Source organism: Rhinoderma darwinii, chromosome 1 (assembly GCF_050947455.1).
Source record: "Rhinoderma darwinii isolate aRhiDar2 chromosome 1, aRhiDar2.hap1, whole genome shotgun sequence".
Lineage (NCBI taxonomy): Eukaryota > Metazoa > Chordata > Amphibia > Anura > Rhinodermatidae > Rhinoderma > Rhinoderma darwinii.
The window spans coordinates 199,318,679-199,344,847 of NC_134687.1; the positions used below are offsets into that span (position 1 = coordinate 199,318,679).

The following is a 26,169-nucleotide window of genomic DNA, read 5'->3' on the forward strand; positions in this document are numbered from 1 at the left end:
GGGATGAGCTGCAATACCAGTCACAGACCAAGTACAAGATTGGTGCTGTTTCTGGAAAAAAAAATTCTCATTCCTCTTTAACTTGTAAAAACCGTATTTGTTAAAAATTAAACAGTCAGGTGTACTACTTAAAGGCTCTGATGGTTGATGTAACAACAGATTTCCATCATGTGATTTCAAACCCTGCTCGCCATTAGATGTATCATGTTTCAAAGAGAATACATTTGGTTTATCTCTGGCTAAATCTGATGGTATGTTAGCTACAGGCATTTGCCTTTCCTGAGGACATGTTAATATTCTCAATCATTTTCCCGGACCCTTTTTCTCTACTCCTCCCTGAGGTGTATCATCATCCTGGATGATTACGTTTTTGTCTTGGGAACTTGGCATTTCCTGATTAGGTAATAAGAAATTATCTCCTCTAGCACTACATGTTTTTTTAGGAGCAATATCAAAAACTTGAAATACATTTTCAAAATTTTGCTTCTCATGTCCCTTTGTCATAGATGGTGACCCTTCTGAGATTTCTCTCCCAGAAGCCATTGCAATTTCATTAGCACTTCAAATATTGCAATCTGGAGGCTTTTGCTGATTGATTCTCCAAAGACCGAATACAATCACATTTCTTGTATATTGTTTGTGTGTTCTGTCCTGATATGGGACCCTGTCATTATACTCTTTTAAAGTTAGTCTGAAGTCATGTATGCTGTCAACAGTCCCTGAAGGACTACCCTGTTGAATATGACTGAGCTTACAACAAACATATAGTAAAGAGCTGGCAAGTCCTCTTCCTGAGTCATCCTCAGCGGGTAGAGAACAAATAGAATGTCTTGAACCTCCATTCCAGTAAATTTCTCTCTGACTAGATGGCTGTCCTCTGAATCCCGAAGGATAGCTTCCATAGTTTGCTTGTTCTATTGGCTCTAATGGGATGTCTTCTAGATTGTATCTCCAAGGTTGTGTTTCAGGAAATGGGGAGAAATCAATTAGGTTAGATTGTTCCAGATGAATCTCATCACCATGTGTGTATTGGATGCTTTCCACTGGGTAAAATAGTCTGTTTGGATTGTATGATAGATTTTTATTCAGGGTCAGGGAATCGTTTTCCAACCCTCTAAAGAAAGGAGAATGGTCCAACGTGCTGTCTGGCTTCTGCGAAATTGGAGAAACATTTTGAAACTTATATGAAGATCTATTGGTAGAAAATGGTTGTTCTTGGGTTTTTAAAGGGTCAGGTTTTGAAATGAATAAAAACTGTCTTTGACTTTGTAGATATCTTTAATTTGTAGTTATGTAAAATTATTTTCTATTTTGTCCTATTAACGGGCTTTGTGTTTTCCTTAAAGGACCAATCCGACTGTATGGCAGGAGATGAATATTTTCATTTTGAGTTGTAAAATCATTAACTCTCCAATGTTGGTTTTCTAAGTTAGACGTAGGACCAATGTTTGCATAAAGCTCACTTTCTGGATAAATATCCATTTCTCGTTGACCTGCTGAGTAGTGTATATTTCCTTGATATGCAGGACTTTCCCACTGATTTTGTTTTGGGTTATTATGAGGATCATTAACTGATGGAAAAGCACTTACTACATAAATAGTTTCTTGCAGAGGCCCAGAATCTCCTTTGCTGATCTCTGGGGTATGCTGTCTATTGTTCCATACACTGCCTAACAGTTCCACTTTGTTTATAGTATTCATAATTTTTTAAAGGTACATTGCTGTTCTGGATTAGAGGGTCACCACCATGTACAGGAAAATTAGTTTTTTGTCCTGTCTCACTTGGTTTTTATTGGATTTTACTGCTTTGGTTATTTGCATAAATACCTGTAGGAATGTTTTGTTTAGGATCTTGTGAATTAGGTTGTGGGTAGACTAGTATAACATTGCGATTGGGCACATTATTAGTATTCATCATTCTGTTTGGATGGTCCCTTTGTTGATTCATGTCTATGAGTTTACGATTTCCAGTGTATTGTTGGACATCCTTTTGATGAACTGGGATATCTACTCTTCTCAAACTCTTTTCTAGATGAAGAGATGTTTCTTCTCCAGGAAATTCTCTTTTTCAGAGGGCTGAAGATGTATTGGTGATGCTTTATTTATTACATAGTTTTGGGAATGGACTCTGTTTACTTGTTCTCCCTTTCCTAAAGGAGCTCTGTTAATGGCATAATATCTCTGCTGTGGGTTTCTTATAATACTGTTTGGTAACCTTATAACATGATTTGGTGATCTTGGTGCACCAGGTAATGAATTTACATGTCTGTATATGGTCTCCCTGATGAAGGCATATTTTGCCTATCTAACCTAAGATTGGGATTTGGGGGATTTATCCCCACTAAGCTTTCATTTTGCACCGTAGCATTTCCTAGGCCTTGGTCCACCATTGTTGTATTAGTGTCAGTTATTGTTGAGTTGCTTGACTGTAACTGGAGGTTCTGTGTTTGGTGGTTCTTTTTCCTTTGCTGCTTCTTCATCTTCATTTGCTTCTTCAGAATTATATGGTTGCCTCCCTCCAAAGAAACCAAAATAATTCCCCTATGGAAAGTTTGACATTTTGAAGACTTAGTCAATAGAGAAAAATGTTTCTAATGATGTATAAGCATTTTTAATTCAAAATATTGATTTCATTTTTACTTAAATTGATGACTTATCAATACAAAATGTACGATTCTGTTTGTTATTCTAACTCGAGTAACCTGTTTCCACCTAAAGGGAATGTTTTATCAGAAAATTACATATAAATCAGGTTTTCATTCCAAACATATATCTTTTTGTTTGGTGTTTTTTTCTTATATGACTTTCCATATATTGCAGTTTTCTTGCTAGCCACTGGAGGACACACACACAATAGACTTAAAGCCCTATTACACCGGACAATTTTGGCCGATGCAACGAGCGCAGATCAACAAGAATGCTCGTTGATCGGCGCTCGTTTGCTCCTTTCACAAGGTGCTAGTATGGGGATGAGCGCTCGTTACTCCGATCGCTTGTCCCCATACATTAATATTATGTCGGCAGCGCATCTCCCTATTTACACAGCGAGATGTGCTGCCAACAACCATAATATTTCATATTTTTCTTTAAAGATACAATCAGCAGATGAACTAGCGTTTGCTCGTTCATCTGCTGATCGCTGCCCTGTATTTACATAGGGCAATTATCGGCAATGAGTGTTCTATGAACGCTTATCTGCCTGATAATTGCCCAGTGTAAAAGGACTTAGCTGTGTAGACTGTGCCAGGGTCAGCAGTTATCTCTATATCGTTAGAGGGTGGGTTTCTTAATGACGGATAGCTGCTCTCTTGAATTGCTGGATGCCTAGATAAGGCAAGATAGAAAAACTATACACACAGATAAGGCTCTGCTATATCTGTGTGTATGTCTCTACAGTCACGCTCTGCTTTCTTACTGGAAGGCTGTGCTCCATCGATGTATTAGTATTTTCACTAAATTAGTCTATTGACATTTAAGTTCTATTCACTGCAGCTGATATAAAGCACACACACACACACACACACACACACACACACACACACACACACACACACACACACACACACACACACACACACACACACCCTGCTGCACTTTCTATATAGAAAATGCAGGAAGCATTTTTGTGCCTTCAATATAGTCGTCGCCCTCTTACCTGGAAGGTTTTTAGAAATAGTTACAACATTTAAAAAAAGAGACTTAAATCTAATTAATAAAACTAAAATTAAATGCATAATATATTCCCTTATGTTTATTTAAGTATGTGGACACCCCTCCTAAGTATTGAATTCAGATATTTCTGCCACAGCTATTACAAACCGGTGCATATAATCAAGTGCACAGTCATGTCATATTGTAAGGAGAGTCAAAAGCCACCCCATGCAGCACATGTGTTTCCCCTTTAAACCCTCATGCTCCTGTTCAGTTTCCCCTTGCTGGGCTGTGCGCGTGTGTGTGCGTGCGTGTGTGTGTGTGTGTGTGTGTGTGTGTGTGTGTCTGCAGTATGGAAGCCTCTTTCAGAGACAAGGGAGCAGGGGAAGCAGCCAGCCTGCTGGAAAAAAAAGAGTGTACAGGAGAGGGAATCTCCCTCCTGCAGAGGCTCATGCAGACCAGGGGCCATAGTATGGTGTGCATTCCCCCTGCTGGTGCACAGGAGAGCAAACACGGCTGGAGGAGCTGGCCTCAGTACGCAAGGCCTTGGAAAGACTAGTATCACTTTCAAAGAAAAAAGCACACAACAGCGCAAACATAGGACATTATCCCACGTTTAAAATTCAGATAATGAGAGGTATTGAATGGTGCTCATCTGGTGATGTCATGCTAGGAGCACGACATCCCTATAGACGTGGTCTAATAATATGGAGATCCAGGGAACTGCAAGCCACAGGTCCGTCCGGATGCAAAGTGTTTGTCCGGATTCAAATGGCAATGGTATTGTAGTATTCCACCTGTTGTATGCATCCAAGAACAACACTGGAGTCATCCGTATAGTAGATCCTTTAATTTAAAGTGATGAATGCCTTTGTCAATTTAATTAAAGGATATAATCTACGGATGCCTCCAGTGATGTCCTTGGATGCATAACACTGGATATAAGAGGAAGATTTTAACCATAAGGGAACAGCGCCTAACAAAGGGCTTTTTTTTTTAGCTATTCACACCTGGCAACAGGTGGAATACTACAATACCATTAGAAAGACTGGTGTATCTGATTAGAGAAAGTGTGGCTTGCGAAATAGACCAGGATTGATCCTGCAGTGGGCCTGAGTGTTGTGGGCCGGAGACCACGGAGGCCTGACATGCGAGCAAGTCGTGGAAGGAGCAATGGCAAGTTCCCCGACTGAGGATGGCTGCCGAGTACCGTGGCTACAGTACTAGAGAGAGCAGAGGCCTGAGTGATGTGTATGATGAAGATGCTGCCACTGCAGGGAAAGAGTATCGTCAGTGTGACAAGCAGTAAAGGTGGAAGGTTTGTGGAAAGTATTGAGTACTGCCAGCATCCGTCAATGAAAGGGCAGACCACAAGATTCCTACTGGGTGATAAGTCTAGCAGAAATCTTGATCTGAATCGGCTGCTGTGAGTGACTTGGGTTATGGAGAGCCAGAGGCTCTGTGTCTACTACGGACCACTTAAAGAGTGAGAGTGCTCCTGTACAGTGGCAGGTGGAGAAGTGGATCCCTGCCAGAGTAGAAGTTGTTACCGTAGACTCAGCACAAGAAAATATTGCGAGTTGTCCTATGCCTCATAGGAGACTAACTGCAAAGTCCTGAACCCCACTTGAGAATTGTATATATGGCGTTTCTGACGTAATGTTTGTGCCCTCCTATGAAGTGTATGTGATTTATGCAGGTTGTCTGGGCATGGATCGGTTTTTCATACTGATGACCTATCCACAGGATAGATCATCAGTATATGATCGGTGGCGGTGCAGTATTCTGTGCCAGAAGCAGATGGCTCCATGCACTGCATATTAGCCGTACTACAAAACTGCAACTCTGCCGCTATTCTGTGACCAGAGCCATCTGCTGCTGTGGATAGGTCATCAGTATGAAAAACCACCCTCGTGCCTGGACAACCCCTTTAAGTTGAGCTGCAATTGAATTTTGTCTCTGCCTGGCTAATTTTCCATGCCATCTAAAGAACCTGTTGGTGCGTTTTCCTTCGTAGCCTTCTTACAATTTCTATGGACAAACATTGGTAGTAGTATGGGTCGTACTGAAGTGCTCAGTGACTTTAAACATGACTGTGTAATAGGATGACACCTTTGCCACAAGTCAGTTCATGAAATTTCTGATCTGCTAGATCTGGCCCAGTCACCTGTAAGTGTCATTATTGTGAAGTGGAACCATCTAAGAAAAACAGCTCAGCCACGAATGGGTAGACGACACAAACTGGCAGAGCGCGGCCGCCAAGTGCTGAAGCGCATGGCGGGTAAAAATCACCTATCTTCTGTTGTATCACTCACTATAAATTTCCTAACTGCCTCTGGAAGTGACATCAGTACAAGTACTGTGTTTCAGGAGCTTCATGAATGGGTTTCCATGATTGAACCGTTGCACACAAGCCTAAGATCACCATGCACAATGCCACAAATAGATTGGAGTGGTGTAAAGCACGCTCCCACTGAACTCTGAAGCAGTGGAAATGTGTTCTCTGGAGAGATTAGTCATGTTTCACTATCTGGCAGTTGATAGTCTTTGGTAAAGGCCAAGAGAATGGTACCTATACGAATGTACAGTTTAGTGCCTACTGTAGAATTTTGGTGGAAGAAGGATGATGATCTGTGACTGTTTTTCAGGGTTTGTAATAGGCCCCTTATTTCTATTGAAGGGTAATGTTAATGCTACAGCATACAAAGACATTTTAGACAAAGGTACTCTTATCCGGACTTGTGTTTAACTCAGAGCATATTCTTATATACATTCTTTATATTACTCTGGGTGTAAAGGATCTGCCAGGCACAGCTTCGGGGTTAACGCCCATAGATAATCAGTCTGCACCTGCTTCTGTGTCTGTGAGACTGACTCCATCTTCCACCACTCAGGGTGGCAGGCTTAGGAGTGGGAGAACCTATCACAGCCTGGCCAGACGGAGCTAGCTCCCGCCCTCTGTCTATTTATACCTGCCTTTCCTGTTCCTCCTTTGCATGTGATTCTTCTCGTTTGGTTTCCTGGCCCTGCTGCAGCTTCTTGTACAATTGTCCTTGCTTCATATTGACCCTGGCTTGCTGACTACTCTCCTGTTCTGCGTTTGGCACCTCGTACTCTCCTGGTTTGACTCGGCTTGTTCACTTCTCTTGTTGCTCACGGTGTTGCCCCTTTCTCCCCCTAGCTCTGTGTACCCTTGTCTGTTTGTCTGTCATGCACTTATTGAGCGTAGGGACCGTCGCCCAGTTGTACCCCGTCGCCTAGGGCGGGTCGTTGCAAGTTGGCAGGGACTGAGTGGTGGGTAGATTAGGGCTCACTTGTCTGTCTCCCCATCCCCGTCATTACATTGGCGTAGTATTTTCTATCCGCATGGGTTATCATATCCTTTTGACCTGGCATCACAGACTGGCCGCATGCCTATTTTGATGTTAATTTGATTTTTTTTGGACAATTTGTTATCTCTATGCTACCTCCTGCATGCATCCAGCCTGATATTCTTGGTCATTGGTGGGGGGGGGGGGGGGGTTTCTGTGCATATTACATTTTTTCCTTTGGACATTATTTCTTGTTTCACTATATATTTCCAGATTTGTTAGAACTGGTATTATCTGGTATGTACATAAATATGCACAGATTAATTTTCCTGGTCATGGTTGTTGAGGTGTACTTATTTTCTGTGTCTTTGGACTGCCTGCTTCCAGCTTATCCCTCTTGATCTCTTATACAATTGTAACTGTTCTTTTTGATATTACTGTTATTTGATGATACATAATATATTATTTATATATCTGTTGGGTGTTCTATCCTTCTTTTTGAATACATATGTAGGTTTTCCTAACTGGATCCTGCCCTTGAACAAATTTCTGTGAATTATTATTATTAATAATAATTATTATTTATACCAATAATACACTCAGGGCCGGCGTCCGCACCCGGCGAACCCAGACAATTTCTGGGACCCACTACCCTTGGGGGGCCCACCCCACCCGGCAGCCGGGTCTGACGCCGTCACGGCATCACTGTCCATATTTGGACAGAGATGTCTGAAGGAGAGAAGGAGTCTCAAGCAAAGCGCTAGTGGCTCTGCTCTGGGACTACACCTCTGGGGAATTCCCTGACATCACTGTCCATATATGGACAACGATGTCAAGAGGAGAGGAGGAGTCCCAGGAAGAGTGCTAGAAGCGGCTCTGCTCCGTGACTATGTCTCTGGGGAAGCCCATGACATCACTGTCCATATATGGAATCCCCAGCCGGAGCGTGGGCAATGCTCTGGCTGGGGATTTCACTCCTAGACGGAACCCCAAAGGCACTACTTACAGGGAGGGTAGCTGTGTGGCACTACCAGGGAGGGGGCTGTGTGGCACTACCTATGAGGAGGGGGCTGTGTGGCACCACCTGGGAGGAGGGGCTGTGTGGCACTACCTGGAAGGTGGGGGCTTGTTGGCACTACGAGGGAGGGAGGCTGTGTGGCACTACCTGGGAGGAGGGGGCTGTGTGGCACTACCTCGGAGGGGGGGCTGTATGGCACTACCTGAGAGGGGGCTGTGTGGCACTATCTACAGAGCGCACTTAATTTATGGGAGTATAAACTGGGGGCCTAACTTCTATATGGGGGCATAAACAGGGCCTGACATCTGTATTGGGGCACAAAGTGAAGTTTTCTGCTATTTTACTGCCGCCGTGAGTTCCCCCGCAAAGGGGCCTACTAAGTCTGTGACACCCAAGGGCCCACATAAACCTGGAGGCAGCCCTGAATACACTTATAAGTGTAGTTTACCATATAATACTAACAATTATGTTAATAGAAAACGTCCATGCCCAATAGCAGATAAGCAATATTAGTGTAGGAAGAAATAAAAGGAATTTTTTTACAGATTCTTCTTTCAACAGAGTTGTTGCCTACCTGTGTCCAGAATAGGTTTATTGGATTTCCAAATGGTAGAAGCATCTGGAGAAAAAAGTATAAGCTGAATAAAATGTTTGTTTTATTAGTAAAAGGAAACAAGTTATACATTTTAGTGGTCAATATGTCATTTTTAAAACGGGCCACCACAATCTCCAAGTGAAGCCCTACACCAGTTTTCATATTGTTAATAAACTTAAATGGTAACTAAACTTTCCAAAAACTTCTGACATGTCATAGTGACATGTCAGAAGTTTTGATCGGTGGGGTTTTGAGCACTGAGAACCCCACTGATCGCTAAAACAAAGCAGGAGAAACACTCGGGTGAGCACTGAGCCGCTTTGTTTTTGATCGGCTTTTCTTGGAATGCCGTGCAATTGATGTACAGGCTCAATAGAAAGTCTATGAGCCTGAACACCAACTGAAAAGCTGATCAGACATGAAGCGGCTCACCCGAGCAGTTCTGCTTCTTCGTTTTAGCTTTCAGTGGCGGTCTCAGTGCTCGGACCCCCACCGATCAAAACTTCTGACATGTCACTATGACATGTCAAAAGTTTTTTTAAAGTTTAGTTACCCTTTAAAGATGTTTTACACTTTAAAAAAAAAAACGCTTTTTGTGAAGGATTCACCAAAAATGACGGCTTCAATTATCCTGAAGCATCACCATAAGGGAAATTAAACATGACATAATACCCATTGAAATCAATGAGCTGTTCATGTACTAGACAGATGTACCAGGTCAGTCGTGTGGCTAATAGATGAGAATACTGAACCGGATATCCCGCTCTATTAACTCAGAATTTACTGATTCGATATTTGAAAATTAGTTTTCCAAACCAAACAACTCTTTAAGTTATGCTAGTCCTCTTAATACACCCTCATTAAATTTAGAATCTTCAAGGCAATTGTAGAGAATGGGCAATAGAGGTGTATGTTGAAGGTATATCCAGCACTCGGTATAAAAGTTATAAGGTTTATTAGGTCATGTTAAAACAAAGAGATTAAAACAAAAATCCCGGGACCACGCTTACGCGTTTCAGACCAGTGAGGTCCTTAATCATAGCTTGCTGTTTTACAAGTGAATTCACATATATATAGTGAGTATCATGAGTCAGGTGACTTCCTGTAGGTGGGCCTTAAAAATTAACTATTTCATGCATATAGTCAGTTAAATAGCGTAACATCATGTCTTATTCATAATAAAGCATTTTACAAATCATCTTTACTGGAGTAATGTCAGACCGATATTATAGTTTTCAACTATGAATTTTTTTTTGCCCAAAATGAGAAAACATATTTTAGATTACTGGAAAGAACTAGGTATATAGAATAGTTACTTAATATTCAGGTGTGTTAAATATTCTGACATGATCCAGGAGGGGCAACTAACACTTTAGAATTTACTAGTAAATATGCAAATTTAATCACTTCTATTCTAATGAACTATCCTTTTCCAATGAGACATGTGCGCTACGTGTTAGTTGCCCCTCCTGGATCATGTCAGAATATTTAACACACCTGAATATTAAAGAGGCTCTGTCACCAGATTTTGCAACCCCTATCTGCTATTGCAGCAGATAGGCGCTGCAATGTAGATTACAGTAACGTTTTTATTTTTAAAAAACGAGCATTTTTGGCCAAGTTATGACCATTTTTGTAGTTATGCAAATGAGGCTTGCAAAAGTCCAAGTGGGTGTGTTTAAAAGTAAAAGTCCAAGTGGGCGTGTATTATGTGCGTACATCGGGGCGTTTTTAATACTTTTACTAGCTGGGCGCTCTGAAGAGAAGTAACATCCTCTTCTCTTCAGAACGCCCAGCTTCTGACAGTGCAGACCTGTGACGTCACTCACAGGTCCTGCATCGTGACGGCCACATCGGCACCAGAGGCTACAGTTGATTCTTTGTTCTTTAGCTTAATATTTCAAACGATTTGTACCATTAGAATATGATCAGGGCTGGATTTACCAATATGTACAGTAGACTTGTGGCAATAGGTGGCCAAGGGGGAGGACTGCTTGCTAAAGGGAAATCCATATGTAAATAATTTGTATTTATATTTTAATGGGTGACATCCATGGTTGAAATACATGGCCAAATTTGTAGCGAAATGCAGAAGAAAATAGGAATGCAACACATGTGGACTTCATTGAGGATTTTAGTGCTGATTTTCAGGCTAGTTCCACAGCGTATTTTATAGTTTAATTTCTTTACTGAATGATCAAACATCTATCAAATATAATCTCAATTCCAGAAGTGTAGACCTTTGAAGTTTCCCAGGTAGAAATCAGAAGTGCTGGAGTGGATAAATAAGTTCATGAGGAAACATTCTCTACAATGTACAGAAAAAATGGATGTGTTCCAAAAAGTTCGCTCACCATATTTCCACTGCGTTTCCAATGCGTTATTTGGTGCAAGTTGATGTAAATATATCCAATTGCTGCAGGTGCTTGTAGATAATCCCAATAAAGTCCTGTGTCGACAGCAGGTAATCAAGGCAATAGAGGTGTATGTTGAAGGTATATCCAGCACTCGATACAAAAGTTATAAGGTTTATTAAGTCATGTGAAAACAAAGAGATTAAAACAAAAAACCCGGGACCACGCTTACGCGTTTCATACCAGTGAGGTCCTTAATCATAGCTTGCTGTTTTAAGAGTGAATTCACATATATATAGTGAGTATCATGAGTCAGGTGACTTCCTGTAGGTGGTCCTTAAAAATTAACAATTTTATGCATATATTCAGTTAAATAGCGTAACATCATGTCTTATTCATAATAAAGCATTTTACAAATCATCTTTACTGGAGTAATGTCAGACCGATATTATAGTTTTCAACTATGAATTTTTTTTTGCCCAAAATGAGAAAACATATTTTAGATTACTGGAAAGAACTAGGTATATAGAATAGTTACTTAAAGAGGCTCTGTCACCAGATTTTGCAACCCCTATCTGCTATTGCAGCAGATAGGCGCTGCAATGTAGATTACAGTAACGTTTTTATTTTTAAAAAACGAGCATTTTTGGCCAAGTTATGACCATTTTTGTAGTTATGCAAATGAGGCTTGCAAAAGTCCAAGTGGGTGTGTTTAAAAGTAAAAGTCCAAGTGGGCGTGTATTATGTGCGTACATCGGGGCGTTTTTAATACTTTCACTAGCTGGGCGCTCTGAAGAGAAGTAACATCCTCTTCTCTTCAGAACGCCCAGCTTCTGACAGTGCAGACCTGTGACGTCACTCACAGGTCCTGCATCGTGACGGCCACATCGGCACCAGAGGCTACAGTTGATTCTGCAGCAGCATCAGCGTTTGCAGGTAAGATCGACTTACCTGCAAACGCTGATGCTGCTGCAGAATCAACTGTAGCCTCTGGTGCCGATGTGGCCGTCACGATGCAGGACCTGTGAGTGACGTCACAGGTCTGCACTGTCAGAAGCTGGGCGTTCTGAAGAGAAGAGGATGTTACTTCTCTTCAGAGCGCCCAGCTAGTAAAAGTATTAAAAACGCCCCGATGTACGCACATAATACACGCCCACTTGGACTTTTACTTTTAAACACACCCACTTGGACTTTTGCAAGCCTCATTTGCATAACTACAAAAATGGTCATAACTTGGCCAAAAATGCTCGTTTTTTAAAAATAAAAACGTTACTGTAATCTACATTGCAGCGCCTATCTGCTGCAATAGCAAAATCTGGTGACAGAGCCTCTTTAAGTAACTATTCTATATACCTAGTTCTTTCCAGTAATCTAAAATATGTTTTCTCATTTTGGGCAAAAAAAAATTCATAGTTGAAAACTATAATATCGGTCTGACATTACTCCAGTAAAGATGATTTGTAAAATGCTTTATTATGAATAAGACATGATGTTACGCTATTTAACTGACTATATGCATAAAATTGTTAATTTTTAAGGACCACCTACAGGAAGTCACCTGACTCATGATACTCACTATATATATGTGAATTCACTCTTAAAACAGCAAGCTATGATTAAGGACCTCACTGGTATGAAACGCGTAAGCGTGGTCCCGGGTTTTTTGTTTTAATCTCTTTGTTTTCACATGACTTAATAAACCTTATAACTTTTGTATCGAGTGCTGGATATACCTTCAACATACACCTCTATTGCCTTGATTACCTGCTGTCGACACAGGACTTTATTGGGATTATCTACAAGCACCTGCAGCAATTGGATATATTTACATCAACTTGCACCAAATAACGCATTGGAAACGCAGTGGAAATATGGTGAGCGAACTTTTTGTAACACATCCATTTTTTCTGTACATTGTAGAGAATGTTTCCTCATGAACTTATTTATCCACTCCAGCACTTCTGATTTCTACCTGGGAAACTTCAAAGGTCTACACTTCTGGAATTGAGATTATATTTGATAGATGTTTGATCATTCAGTAAAGAAATTAAACTATAAAATACGCTGTGGAACTAGCCTGAAAATCAGCACTAAAATCCTCAATGAAGTCCACATGTGTTGCATTCCTATTTTCTTCTGCATTTCGCTACAAATTTGGCCATGTATTTCAACCATGGATGTCACCCATTAAAATATAAATACAAATTATTTACATATGGATTTCCCTTTAGCAAGCAGTCCTCCCTCTTGGCCACCTATTGCCACAAGTCTACTGTACATATTGGTAAATCCAGCCCTGATCATATTCTAATGGTACAAATCGTTTGAAATATTAAGCTAAAGAACAATCTTTAACGATGCCCCTTACTATTGCACTTTGTTATGATGTTTTGTGTGCGTTTTATGTCCTATACTACATGAGAAATCAGAAAGCGTGCTAAATATGCAATAATAGGACATTCTGGAGGTGGAAAATGCGTCATTGTTCAATACCCAAAAGACTTTACTCATTTTACAAACAAGACTTCTCTTTCCAGACTTACCGGAGGTGTCTGTGGATTGATAGCAGGGGTAGCTGAAGTGGCTGTTTTGTTACATGTTGTGGCTGTTGTGCTGGATTAGATTGGTGCTGTGGTTTGATCTGGAATATTGGCATTTGAGCGGCAATGGTCTCCCGATTATTCTGCTGGCTCTGGGCTTTGCCCCGTGGCTGCCATGGAAAGGGTTGCTGGGATAATGCTTGTTGCAGTTGGATCATCTGTGAGTAATGTGGTAGGCCAAATCCATAAATAGGACCAGAATGAGATCTATAAAATGATAATTAGTAGTAAGAGATATAGCTAATCTTACAGCATGTTATATATAGTGTTTTCTCTTACCTGTATGTTGGGATAGTTATATCGTCCATAAGGCGCTCCCTGTACATAATAAATATTGCATGTTATTGAGATGTGTCCTCCCTTAACTTATCTCTAAAAACCCGACATATCCCGAGATGCATGGCGCGAGATGTTAAACAAACATGTAAAAAAGAGTATTACTCCACCATCTGTCTGCTATCCGTCGCCCATAGACTCCCAAGGTAAAATATTGTATGTGTTTAATGTACACTTTTTTTTACTGGATGGCTCCAGTTTGTATTGAGTTTTTATCATGACAAATTGTATAACAACGCAATTTAAGAAAATCTAAGGATTGACCTGTATTTAAATTGTATATACAAGATGATATAAAGTCCAAATACAATGTCAGCCGCACAGCCTTGTAAATCGTAGGTGGGTGCTAACAGACCTGCTGTAGTAGAATCCAAAAATCAGGCAGCACTCCAAGGTATAAGCAAAGTAGAAAAAGGTGCTTTATTGGTCCATATACACACGACGTTTCAGCTCAACACAGGAGCCTTTCTCCTGTGTTGAGCTGAAACGTCGTGTGTATATGGACCAATAAAGCACCTTTTTCTACTTTGCTTATACATTAGAGTGCTGCCTGATTTTTGGATTCTACAAGATGATATAGTGATTATAAAATTTGCTCTGACCTGCTGGATGGAAAATTCTTACCTCCTCACTATTACTTCCTCTGGATGGAAATTGGATCTGGAAGAATACATTGGGTTATTGTATAGATCCCTAGAAAGGCTTATCAGTTGTGCTTGATAACAGTAAATACAATCTTAAATGACTTACAGGAATAGTAGCAGAGGGTTGAAAAGGACATAGGAACAGAAGAAACAACATCATCTTTTGGTAACCGCTGGAACAAAATGAGACCAGATAAAATAACTGATGTTGAAGTTGATTTCTGAGTTTATGCATATGTGTATGGTCTAATCAGGAAGAAAGTGGGGAATGTTTTATTGCCATGAATAATGAATACAGATGGCTCCATCATAAACCAACAATTTACAAATAATTATTCTGCTTGACAGAATCACTTGTCAGAATAATACACAATTTTCCAAATTGCTTTCTGAAAATGCAAAAAAAATCTAGAACACTTTTTTTTTTTTTTTCGAAGACAGATGTTAAGATACTAGATGACACACACAAGTATCCAGGAGTGTAGTCAGAACTTCATCTGTCTCTGATCCATTTGCTTCCCTTAGCACCACATTTGATCATAAAGTGCATTCTTGTGATATCATATGTAAGAATATAAGTAAATCAATGAAAAGTCAGCAGGCAAGGAAAGTTCTCATTGCCCAATGTTCTATATATCCTAAATCCATTTGGGATTATTGTGCTTTGAAAATGCAGAACTAATAATCCCTAATGCCATCCTAACAAATTATAAAGCCAATTCTATATCTCAAATAAAAGACAGGACATTCTGGAGAAACTCTAAATGCACAAACACAAGACAGTGTTCTGGAAACGCACTATTCATATTGTTGTGACAACAAATAGTAACTTAGTTTTGTTATTTTAGGCATTTCTACATAACCGATAGATTGAAATGTAAAAAATTACATTCAATTGGCACCCAAAAAGAACTAATATCAGTATAGAGTAATACCAGCTCTAAAAAATACACATAAACTACACAATGGTTATGTTATGTATGTAATAATAAATTACTAATTTTTTTTGGGGAAAGAATATTTCCAAGTGCAAAATGCCCAAGCTTTCTTCTTCAACACATACGGTAACTTACAATCTTTCTTGCTCTTTTCCGCTTGGCTTTCTTTCCTGAAGCTGCATCATTTCTTGGGAGATGTTCTCATTCCTCTTGATGATGGGACCTAAACCAGAATGTAGAATGAAGAGAATGGATATTATATGTGTGATAGAACTTCTTGTGACCACTTCAAACAGGGGTCCAAGAAATGTACAAAATCGAAGTATAATGTGCAATGAAGAGATTTACATCCAGAAATAGATCAGATACAAATAAAATCTGGAACATTACCTTAATGTGTATGTGAATCACTTCAGTCTTTGGATGATTTGAGTATTTAACAGGTGTTTGATGTGAACAGGACCAATCATAGGTACCCGAGAGACGTTTACTATCAAGATTTTAGGAACAAGACAATAAAAGCATTCATCAAATATGTTTAGAGTCTACGGTACATCTTATATTATAGGTAATTACTAGTCAGAAAATGTTTGCTTTGAAGGAAGATTACAAGTCAAGCTCTTTATCTGTTGTCTCAGCAAATCAGTTTCCTATTTCTGCTAGCTAAGTTTACCTAAAATATTTTTTTATGCTAAAAATGTTAAAACAAACATTTTTTTTTTAACAAACTTACCTTATTGATTCTGCGCATTGCCTCCTAGTACCTCTTGTTTACAAACTATGCATAATGTTGTGACCCCTTCCCAGTGGCAGATTATCATTAGGGCGGTTCGGGCGGCTGCCTGGGGCCCAAGGCTCCCAGGGGGCCCATGACCGCCCGAACCCCCTCATACCCAGTTGCGTCGCTAGCACCGGAGGGAGCTCCGGTGCCAGGACCGCACCTGTCATGAGACGAGGGGAGCTTCGCTGCTACTTAGCAGCCGTGGTCTCTGCTGCTTTAGAAGCTACCCCTCCAGCCCCCCTTCCCTGCTCTACACACCTTTCCTGCTGCTGCTAGCTGTCAGGACATGGGGGAGGGGAGACTGTCGGCGGGCTCTGTGTCGTGCTGTGAGCAGGAAAAGAGCTGCAGTGAAGACTCACAAATCTCCTACATAAAAGGTAAGTGCATGTGTGTTTACAATGTGTTTAATGTGCATATTCATGTGTACTTTGTGTATAATGTGCATATTCATGTGTACTTTGTGTATAATGTGCATACTCGTGTGTACTTTGTATATAATGTGCATACTCGTGTGTACTTTGTGTATAATGTGCATACTCGTGTGTACTTTGTGTATAATGTGCATACTTTGTGTACTTTGTGTATAATGTGCATACTTTGTGTATAATGTGCATATTCATGTGTACTTTGTGTATAATGTGCATACTCGTGTGTACTTTGTGTATAGTGTGCATACTCGTGTGTACTTTGTGTATAATGTGCATACTCGTGTGTACTTTGTGTATAATGTGCATACTTTGTGTATAATGTGCATACTTTGTGTCTAATGTGCATACTTTGTGTACTTTGTCTAATGTGCATACTTTGTGCACTTTGTCTAATGTGCATACTTTGTGTATAATATACTTTTGTGCATAATGTGCGTACTTTCTGCATAATGTGCGTACTTTGTGTATAATGTGCGTACTTTGCGTACTTTGTGCATAATGTGCGTAATTTGTGCATAATGTGCGTACTTTGTCCATAATGTGCCTACTTTGTGCATAATGTGCTTAGTTTGTGCATAATGTGCCTACTTTGTGCATAATGTGCCTACTTTGTGTATAATGTGCGTACTTTGTCCATAATGTGCCTACTTTGTGCATAATGTGCTTAGTTTGTGCATAATGTGCCTACTTTGTGCATAATGTGCCTACTTTGTGTATAATGTGTGTACTTTGTGCATAATGTGCCTACTTTGTGCATAATGTGACTACTTTGTGCATAATGTGCATAATGTGCCTACTTTGTGCATAATGTGCCTACTTTGTGCATAATGTGCCTACTTTGTGCATAATGTGCCTACTTTGTGCATAATGTGCGTACTTTGTGCATAATGTGCGTACTTTGTGCATAATGTGCGTACTTTGTGCATACTTTGTGTACTTTGTGCATAATGTGCGTACTTTGTGCATAATGTGCGTACTTTGTGCATAATGTGCGTACTTTGTGTATAATGTGCGTACTTTGTGTATAATGTGCGTACTTTGTGTATAATGTGCGTACTTTGTGCATAATGTGCGTACTTTGTGCATACTGTGCGTACTTTGTGTATAATGTGCATACTTTGTGTACTTTGTGCATAATGTGCGTAATTTGTGCATAATGTGCATACTTTGTGCATAATGTGCCTACTTTGTGCATAATGTGCCTACTTTGTGCATAATGTGCCTACTTTGTGCATACTTTGTGTACTTTGTGTATAATGTGTGTACTTTATGTATAATGTGTGTACTTTGTGCATAATGTGCGTACTTTGTGCATAATGTGCGTACTTTGTGCATAATGTGCGTACTTTGTGCATAATGTGCGTACTTTGTGTATAATGTGCGTATTTTGTGTATAATGTGCATACTTTGTGCATAATGTGCGTACTTTGTGCATAATGTGCGTACTTTGTGCATAATGTGCGTACTTTGTGCATAATGTGCGTACTTTGTGCATAATGTGCATACTTTGTGTTCTTTGTGTATAACGTGCGTACTTTGTGCATAACGTGCGTACTTTGTGCATAACGTGTGTACTTTGTGTATAATGTGCATACTTTGTGTACTTTGTGTATAATGTGCATACTTTGTGTATAATGTGCATATTCATGTGTACTTTGTGTATAATGTGCATACTCGTGTGTACTTTGTGTATAGTTTGCATACTCGTGTGTACTTTGTGTATAATGTGCATACTCGTGTGTACTTTGTGTATAATGTGCATACTCGTGTGTACTTTGTGTATAATGTGCATACTTTGTGTATAATGTGCATACTTTGTGTCTAATGTGCATACTTTGTGTACTTTGTCTAATGTGCATACTTTGTGCACTTTGTCTAATGTGCATACTTTGTGTATAATATACTTTTGTGCATAATGTGCGTACTTTGTGTATAATGTGCGTACTTTGCGTACTTTGTGCATAATGTGCGTAATTTGTGCATAATGTGCGTACTTTGTCCATAATGTGCCTACTTTGTGCATAATGTGCTTAGTTTGTGCATAATGTGCCTACTTTGTGCATAATGTGCCTACTTTGTGCATAATGTGCCTACTTTGTGCATAATGTGCCTACTTTGTGCATAATGTGCCTACTTTGTGCATAATGTGCCTACTTTGTGCATAATGTGCCTACTTTGTGCATACTTTGTGTACTTTGTGTATAATGTGTGTACTTTATGTATAATGTGTGTACTTTATGTATAATGTGTGTACTTTGTGCATAATGTGCGTACTTTGTGCATAATGTGCGTACTTTGTGCATAATGTGCGTACTTTGTGTATAATGTGCGTATTTTGTGTATAATGTGCGTACTTTGTGTATAATGTGCGTACTTTGTGCATACTTTGTGTATAATGTGCATACTTTGTGCATAATGTGCGTACTTTGTGCATAATGTGCGTACTTTGTGCATAATGTGCGTACTTTGTGCATAATGTGCATACTTTGTGTTCTTTGTGTATAACGTGCGTACTTTGTGCATAACGTGCGTACTTTGTGCATAACGTGCGTACTTTGTGCATAACGTGCGTACTTTGTGTATAATGTGCATACTTTGTGCATAATGTGCGTACTTTGTGCATAATGTGCGTACTTTGTGCATAATGTGCCTACTTTGTGCATAATGTGCCTACTTTGTGCATAATGTGCATACTTTGTGTACTTTGTGTATAATGTGCGTACTTTGTGTATAACGTGCGTACCTTGTGCATAACGTGCGTACCTTGTGCATAACGTGCCTAGTTTATGCATAACGTGCGTACTTTGTGCATAATGTGCGTACTTTGTGCATAATGTGCATACTTTGTGTACTTTGTGTATAATGTGCGTACTTTGTGTATAACGTGCGTACTTTGTGCATAACGTGCGTACTTTGTGCATACCGTGCGTACTTTGTGCATAACGTGCGTACTTTGTGTATAACGTGCGTACTTTATGTATAATGTGCGTACTTTGTGTACAATGTGCGTACTTTGTGCATAATGTGCGTACTTTGTATATAATGTGCGTACTTTGTATATAATGTGCATACTTTGTGTATAATATACTTTTGTGCATAATGTGCGTACTTTGTGTATAATGTGCGTACTTTGCGTACTTTGTGCATAATGTGCGTAATTTGTGCATAATGTGCGTACTTTGTCCATAATGTGCCTACTTTGTGCATAATGTGCTTAGTTTGTGCATAATGTGCCTACTTTGTGCATAATGTGCCTACTTTGTGCATAATGTGCCTACTTTGTGCATAATGTGCCTACTTTGTGCATAATGTGCCTACTTTGTGCATAATGTGCCTACTTTGTGCATACTTTGTGTACTTTGTGTATAATGTGTGTACTTTATGTATAATGTGTGTACTTTATGTATAATGTGTGTACTTTGTGCATAATGTGCGTACTTTGTGCATAATGTGCGTACTTTGTGCATAATGTGCGTACTTTGTGTATAATGTGCGTATTTTGTGTATAATGTGCGTACTTTGTGTATAATGTGCGTACTTTGTGCATACTTTGTGTATAATGTGCATACTTTGTGCATAATGTGCGTACTTTGTGCATAATGTGCGTACTTTGTGCATAATGTGCGTACTTTGTGCATAATGTGCGTACTTTGTGCATAATGTGCATACTTTGTGTTCTTTGTGTATAACGTGCGTACTTTGTGCATAACGTGCGTACTTTGTGCATAACGTGCGTACTTTGTGCATAACGTGCGTACTTTGTGCATAACGTGCGTACTTTGTGTATAATGTGCATACTTTGTGCATAATGTGCGTACTTTGTGCATAATGTGCGTACTTTGTGCATAATGTGCCTACTTTGTGCATAATGTGCCTACTTTGTGCATAATGTGCATACTTTGTGTACTTTGTGTATAATGTGCGTACTTTGTGTATAACGTGCGTACCTTGTGCATAACGTGCGTACCTTGTGCATAACGTGCCTACTTTATGCATAACGTGCGTACTTTGTGCATAATGTGCGTACTTTGTGCATAATGTGCATACTTTGTGTACTTTGTGTATAATGTGCGTACTTTGTGTATAACGTGCGTACTTTGTGCATAACGTGCGTACTTTGTGCATAACGTGCGTACTTTGTGCATAACGTGCGTACTTTGTGCATAACGTGCGTACTTTGTGTATAACGTGCGTACTTTATGTATAATGTGCGTACTTTGTGTACAATGTGCGTACTTTGTGCATAATGTGCGTACTTTGTATATAATGTGCGTACTTTGTATATAATGTGCGTACTTTGTGCATAATGTGCCTACTTTGTGCATAATGTGCCTACTTTGTGCATAATGTGCGTACTTTGTGTATAATGTGCATACCTTGTGCATAATGTGCGTACTTTGTGCATAATGTGCGTACTTTGTGCATAATGTGCGTGCTTTGTGTATAATGTTTGTGCTTTGTGTATAATGTGCGTACTTTGTGTACTTTGTGTATAATGTGCGTACTTTGTGTATAATGTGCCTACTTTGTGTATAATGTGCGTACTTTGTGCATAATGTGCGTACTTTGTGCATAATGTGCGTACTTTGTGTACTTTGTGTGTCTGTGATAGAGATAGAGATAGAGTGTATATATACATACATATGTATAGTGTGTGTATGTATATATATATATATATATATATATATATATATATGTATTATATATATTTCAGCAGAAATTCCGCTACAGAAAAAAATCACAATTTCCTGCATTTTTGCTGCAGAAAATGGTGCGTATTTTGCTGCGTTTTTCTCAATGTTGGGGGATGGTGACGTCTCCTCTGAAAAAACGCAGCAATTAAGTCACTTTCCGCAGCAGGAATTGACATGCTGCAGTACGAGAAATACGCACCGCAGGACAAAATGTCTGGTCGGAAATTTTACAGAGCGTCTGGATGAGATTTGGTAAATCTCAGCCACTTTGCTGCTGCTGTATTCCTGCGTATTTTCCGGGCGTAAAATACGCAGCAATTTCGTTAAGTGTGGACATGCCCTAATACAGTAGCAGCAGAGTAGATTAGATGTGAACAATTCTCATCCACATGCTGCGTAAATGATAAGTGGGGAAAAAAAAAGCTCAGAAATTGACCTGTGGTGCGGTTTTTTATTCCGCAGCATGTCAATTGTATTTGCGTAAACACTGCTCATTTGTTTCAGGTTTTCCCCATTTAATTCAATCTGGAGGTAAAACCCGCAACAGATAGCAGATGTTATGTAAAAACGCAATTTAGAAAAAATAAAAATCTTATACTTGCCCAGAATTCTGTTTCTTCATCCGGGCCGGCCTCCTGGGATGACGTTTCACCCCATGTGACCGCTGCAGCCAATCACAGACTGCAGCGTTCACATGGGATAAAATGTCATCCCAGGGCTGCAGCGACGCTGTGTAGCACTATATACAAGGGGGGGGGGGGAGCGCTGTGTAGCACTATATACAAGGGGGGGGGGGAGCGCTGTGTGGCACTATATACAAGGGGGAGTGCTGTGTGGCTCTATCTATAGGGGGCTGTGTGATGCTATCTATAGAGGGCTGTGTGATGCTATCTATAGGGGGCTGTGTGACGTTCTCTACAGGGGTGTGTGTGTGTGTGGCGCTCTATCTACCGGGGTGTGTGTGTGTGTGTGTGGCTTTATCTACAGGGGGGTGTGTGTGAGACGTTCTCTACAGGGGTGTGTGTGGCGCTCTATCTACAGGGGTGTGTGTGTGTGTGTGTGTAGCTTTATCTACAGGGGGGTGTGTGTGTGGGGCTTTATCTACAGGGGGTGTGTGTGTGGCTTTATCTACAGGGGGGTGTGTGTGGCTTTCTCTACAGGGGTGTGTGTGTGGCTTTCTCTACAGGGGTGTGTGTGTGTGTGTGTGTGTGTGGCTTTATCTACAGGGGTGTGTGTGTGTGTGGCTTTATCTACAGGGGGTGTGTGTGTGGCCCTGTCTACATGGGGGGTTGGCGCTGTGTCCCTGCACAGTGTGATACTGTCAGTATGTAGGGACACATCCCTGTGAAAGGGGAATCATAACACCCATTTGTTAATGCTTGTGCAAAAAGGTAGTGTTAGCAATAGTTACGGCGCAGCAGGGTGGCGGTGGAGAAGGGGGGCCCAAGTTTGGGTAACAGCCCAGGGCCCATGGTCTTCTTAATCCGCCACTGCCCCTTCCCCCTGCTTGCATTCTGGGCCCTAATGACCAAGCTATTTTTTACGTTTTTCCATCGTCACATTCGAAGAGCTATAACTTTTTTATTTTTGCGTCGACATAGCTATATAAGGTCTTGTTTTTTGCGGGACAAGTTGTACTTTTTATTAGCATCATTTTGGGGTACATATAATTTATTCATTAACTTTTATTAACTTTTTTTGGGGGGATAGAAGAAAACATGAAATTTCACCACTCTTTTTTTGCGCCCTAAATCTACGTCGTTTACCGTGTGGTATAAATAACACAATAAATTTATTCAACGGGCTTTTACGATTGCAAAGATACCAAATTTGTATAGATTTTGTATGTTTTACTACTTACACAGTAAAAAAAAATTTTTTTTTCAAAATTATTTGTTATTGCGTCTTCATATTTGAAGAGGCATAACTATTTTATTGTTCCACCGATGCAGTTGTATGAGGGCTTTTTTTTTTTTGCGGGATGACTTGTAGTTTTTATTGGTACCATTTGAGAGTAGATGCGACTTTTTGATCACTTTTTATCACATTTTTTTTAAGTCAGGATTAACAGAAAACAGCAATTTTTCCATTGTGCATGGCCCCATAGGAATGAATGGGGCCGCAATTCTCCCGTGTATTTTCGGGGGAATTGCGGCCGCAAAAGCACGTTCGTGTGCATGAGGCCTAAAACTGCTGTTTGTCTGAAATATTGAGCTGCCATAAGGGTCTATTTATTAATGGCCGCACTATTTTACAGGTAAACATAAGTTTTACCTTCAACACTGCACGATCATTAACAATCAATGTGAAGACCACACCGATCAGCATGCCGGCGGGGTTTTTAGGCCACCTCGCGGGCACGACATTGGCTCCCCATGGGGCCTAATCCTAACTGTTTTTGTTTTTTATCTTTTGGTCATCAGAGGTTTTTTTTTATTACAGAAGTTGGTGGGGACCACACAATAAATGTTTATTTTTTATCTATATTGAAAAACATGAATGTGACATCAGTGATTGTATAACTATCTTTTCCTCCTACTTGTGACTTCATGAACATCACAGTCACAGGCTTCTCCTCCGATACCACCTGCCACACATTAGTGAGAACAGTCCCAGCAGTCCTTAGCCACTCTCCTGTGTAGGTCTCAGTCTCCTTTTCTTTGTCCAGATGCTGTTCTCTTTACAGACTTTTTGTTCAGGGGTCTCCCTGTAGTCTCTTTTTATACTCTTCTCTAAGGCGGGTGTCAGCAACCTGTGGTACCGGTGTCACAGGCGGCACCTGGGGCGTGGTTAGCTGGCACATTTCCCTCTCTCGATGTCCAGCGCTGTTGTGTATTTGGCGACGCTGATCGCCAGAAGAGAGAGCCGTGCTTCATTGTATTTGTCGCTGCTCATCACTTGGCAAGCACACAGTGCAGCATTGCTCTCTCTCCATGTGTTCAGCATCGCCAGGCGCATAGTGAAGCACTGCTCTCTCCTGGTGATCAGCACCGAAAAGATGGATTCTCCTATGTGACCCTCTCCAGCTGATTTTCAGTATCCACAATCTATCCTATGTGCCCCCTCAAGACGGAGTTCAGTAGTCGCTCTCTCTTGTGTGCAGCGCCCCCAAATTGGTATTTAGTAGCCGTGGTCTCAATGGTCACCTTTCCCCCCAAAGCTGCTGTTCAGTAACCTCGTATACACCACAGATGGATCATCTTTCTAAAGAAAGTCAGGGACAAGGCTCACACTGAAATATAAGTTAAATTAACTGATTAATTAGTTTGTCAAATACATAACAGATTGTGTTATATGATTTTATATTTGCATGGCACACTGAGTACCTTATCATTGATTTTTTTTTTAAAATGTTGTCTTCCCCTGTTCTAAGGCGTCTCTCTGCAGTCTTTTGCCCTGTCAGCCAGTGATGAGAAGAATCTGTGATCTTTCGAGAGAGATCACACAGCAGAAGCCGCTCTGACACAGTCCGCAGCTGATTGGACAGTGTCAGAGCGCTATCACGCCCCCTGCCTTTCCATGTCCAGGAACTCCCCACTGACAGTACAGGGGCTAATTTACATTTCGTGCACCAATAATAACGGCACCGATATCTCCAGAACGGGGGAGGCTAGACATGTAATTCAAAGTGCCCCAGGGTCTGTGCAGCAGCACCTATAACATGGTGCACTTAGCTGGGGTAGTGAAAGGTACTCTTTAATATCAGCATCCCTAGTGGTCTAGGGCAGGGAAAAGGGTTTATGTCTGCCTCCCTGGTTGTCTAGTATGGTGAAGGGCTTAATAATACCTTGTGTATATTGTTACTCACCTCTCCAGTTTTCAGCAATGTCTGCTTTCTAATAGGAAGCTGAACAACCACGTGCTAATCGTATGGAGCTAGCTTCATGTTACTTCCTTGTAGTGATCATAACATGGAGGGGATAGAGAACACTTTATAGCTATGATTGAACAAACATAAATATAATACCGGTAATAGCCTCCTGGCATCAATTACATGCAAACTGGTGACTGGTGGGCTAGCAATCCTACATGCATGGCATACATTTTTATTGTTTTTTTTTTGTCCTGTCGCACCAACATATTCCCATCAAAGACAAATCAGCATGTCATAAAAAAAGGTAGCATATATTTTTACAAAAACATTATGATATAAATTGATTAAGAAAAACAAGAGTAAAAAGGACTAGAGGTAAAAACAATATCAAACGACAGATAGGCACTTGCGGTCCTGGGTTTAAATCCGACCAAGGACGACAGCTGCATCGCGTTCGTATGTTCTCCCTTTGTTTGTGGGGTATTCCAAATACGCTCATTTGTTAAATTGCTTCCTATGAAGTTGTCCTAGTGAGTATGTGTGTCAGATAAGGAATTTAGGTTATATAGTAATAAAAATTGGGGACAGGGACTGATATGATCACAAACTCTCCATAGCTCTGCGGAATATGTTGGTGTTATATAAGCAACAAAAATAAATTACTTAATAGGAACATCTCTAAAATCAGATAAGTTAGGTTAGTTAGTGTGATTTGTGCAACTTTATAAATCGTTTTTATTAAAAATTATTTTTCGTTTTTGAGATACAGCTGTATTCTCTATACAGAGCAGCTGTATCTAGCGCTGAAACATGTATCCGTCAATCCCGCGGACCTGATGGGTTCAGTGTCAGCGGGTTCTTCATGTCTCTGACACACAGGATCCACCTGTAATCTATCACATCTAAGTTCATAACATAGATGTGATAGATTGCAGATGGATCCTGCGTAACCCGCTTTCTCTGAACCCGTGAGTCCCGCGGGAGCAGGATTTATGAACGATACAG

The 26,169-nt window shown here is 40.3% G+C and overlaps 1 long non-coding RNA gene and 1 pseudogene across 1 annotated transcript; both read right to left on the bottom strand.

Annotated features, from left to right (window-relative positions):
- Positions 1–303: 303 nt before the first annotated feature.
- Positions 304–14,682, bottom strand: LOC142739327 (uncharacterized; annotated as a pseudogene).
- A 910-nt stretch (positions 14,683–15,592) lies between these two features.
- On the bottom strand, positions 15,593–25,245 carry LOC142739022 (uncharacterized). Its single transcript, XR_012880605.1, has 3 exons — positions 25,159–25,245; positions 15,838–15,937; positions 15,593–15,670 (listed from the first exon to the last, which is right to left on the bottom strand). It is a non-coding gene; the product is annotated as an uncharacterized LOC142739022 (long non-coding RNA).
- Positions 25,246–26,169: the final 924 nt, after the last annotated feature.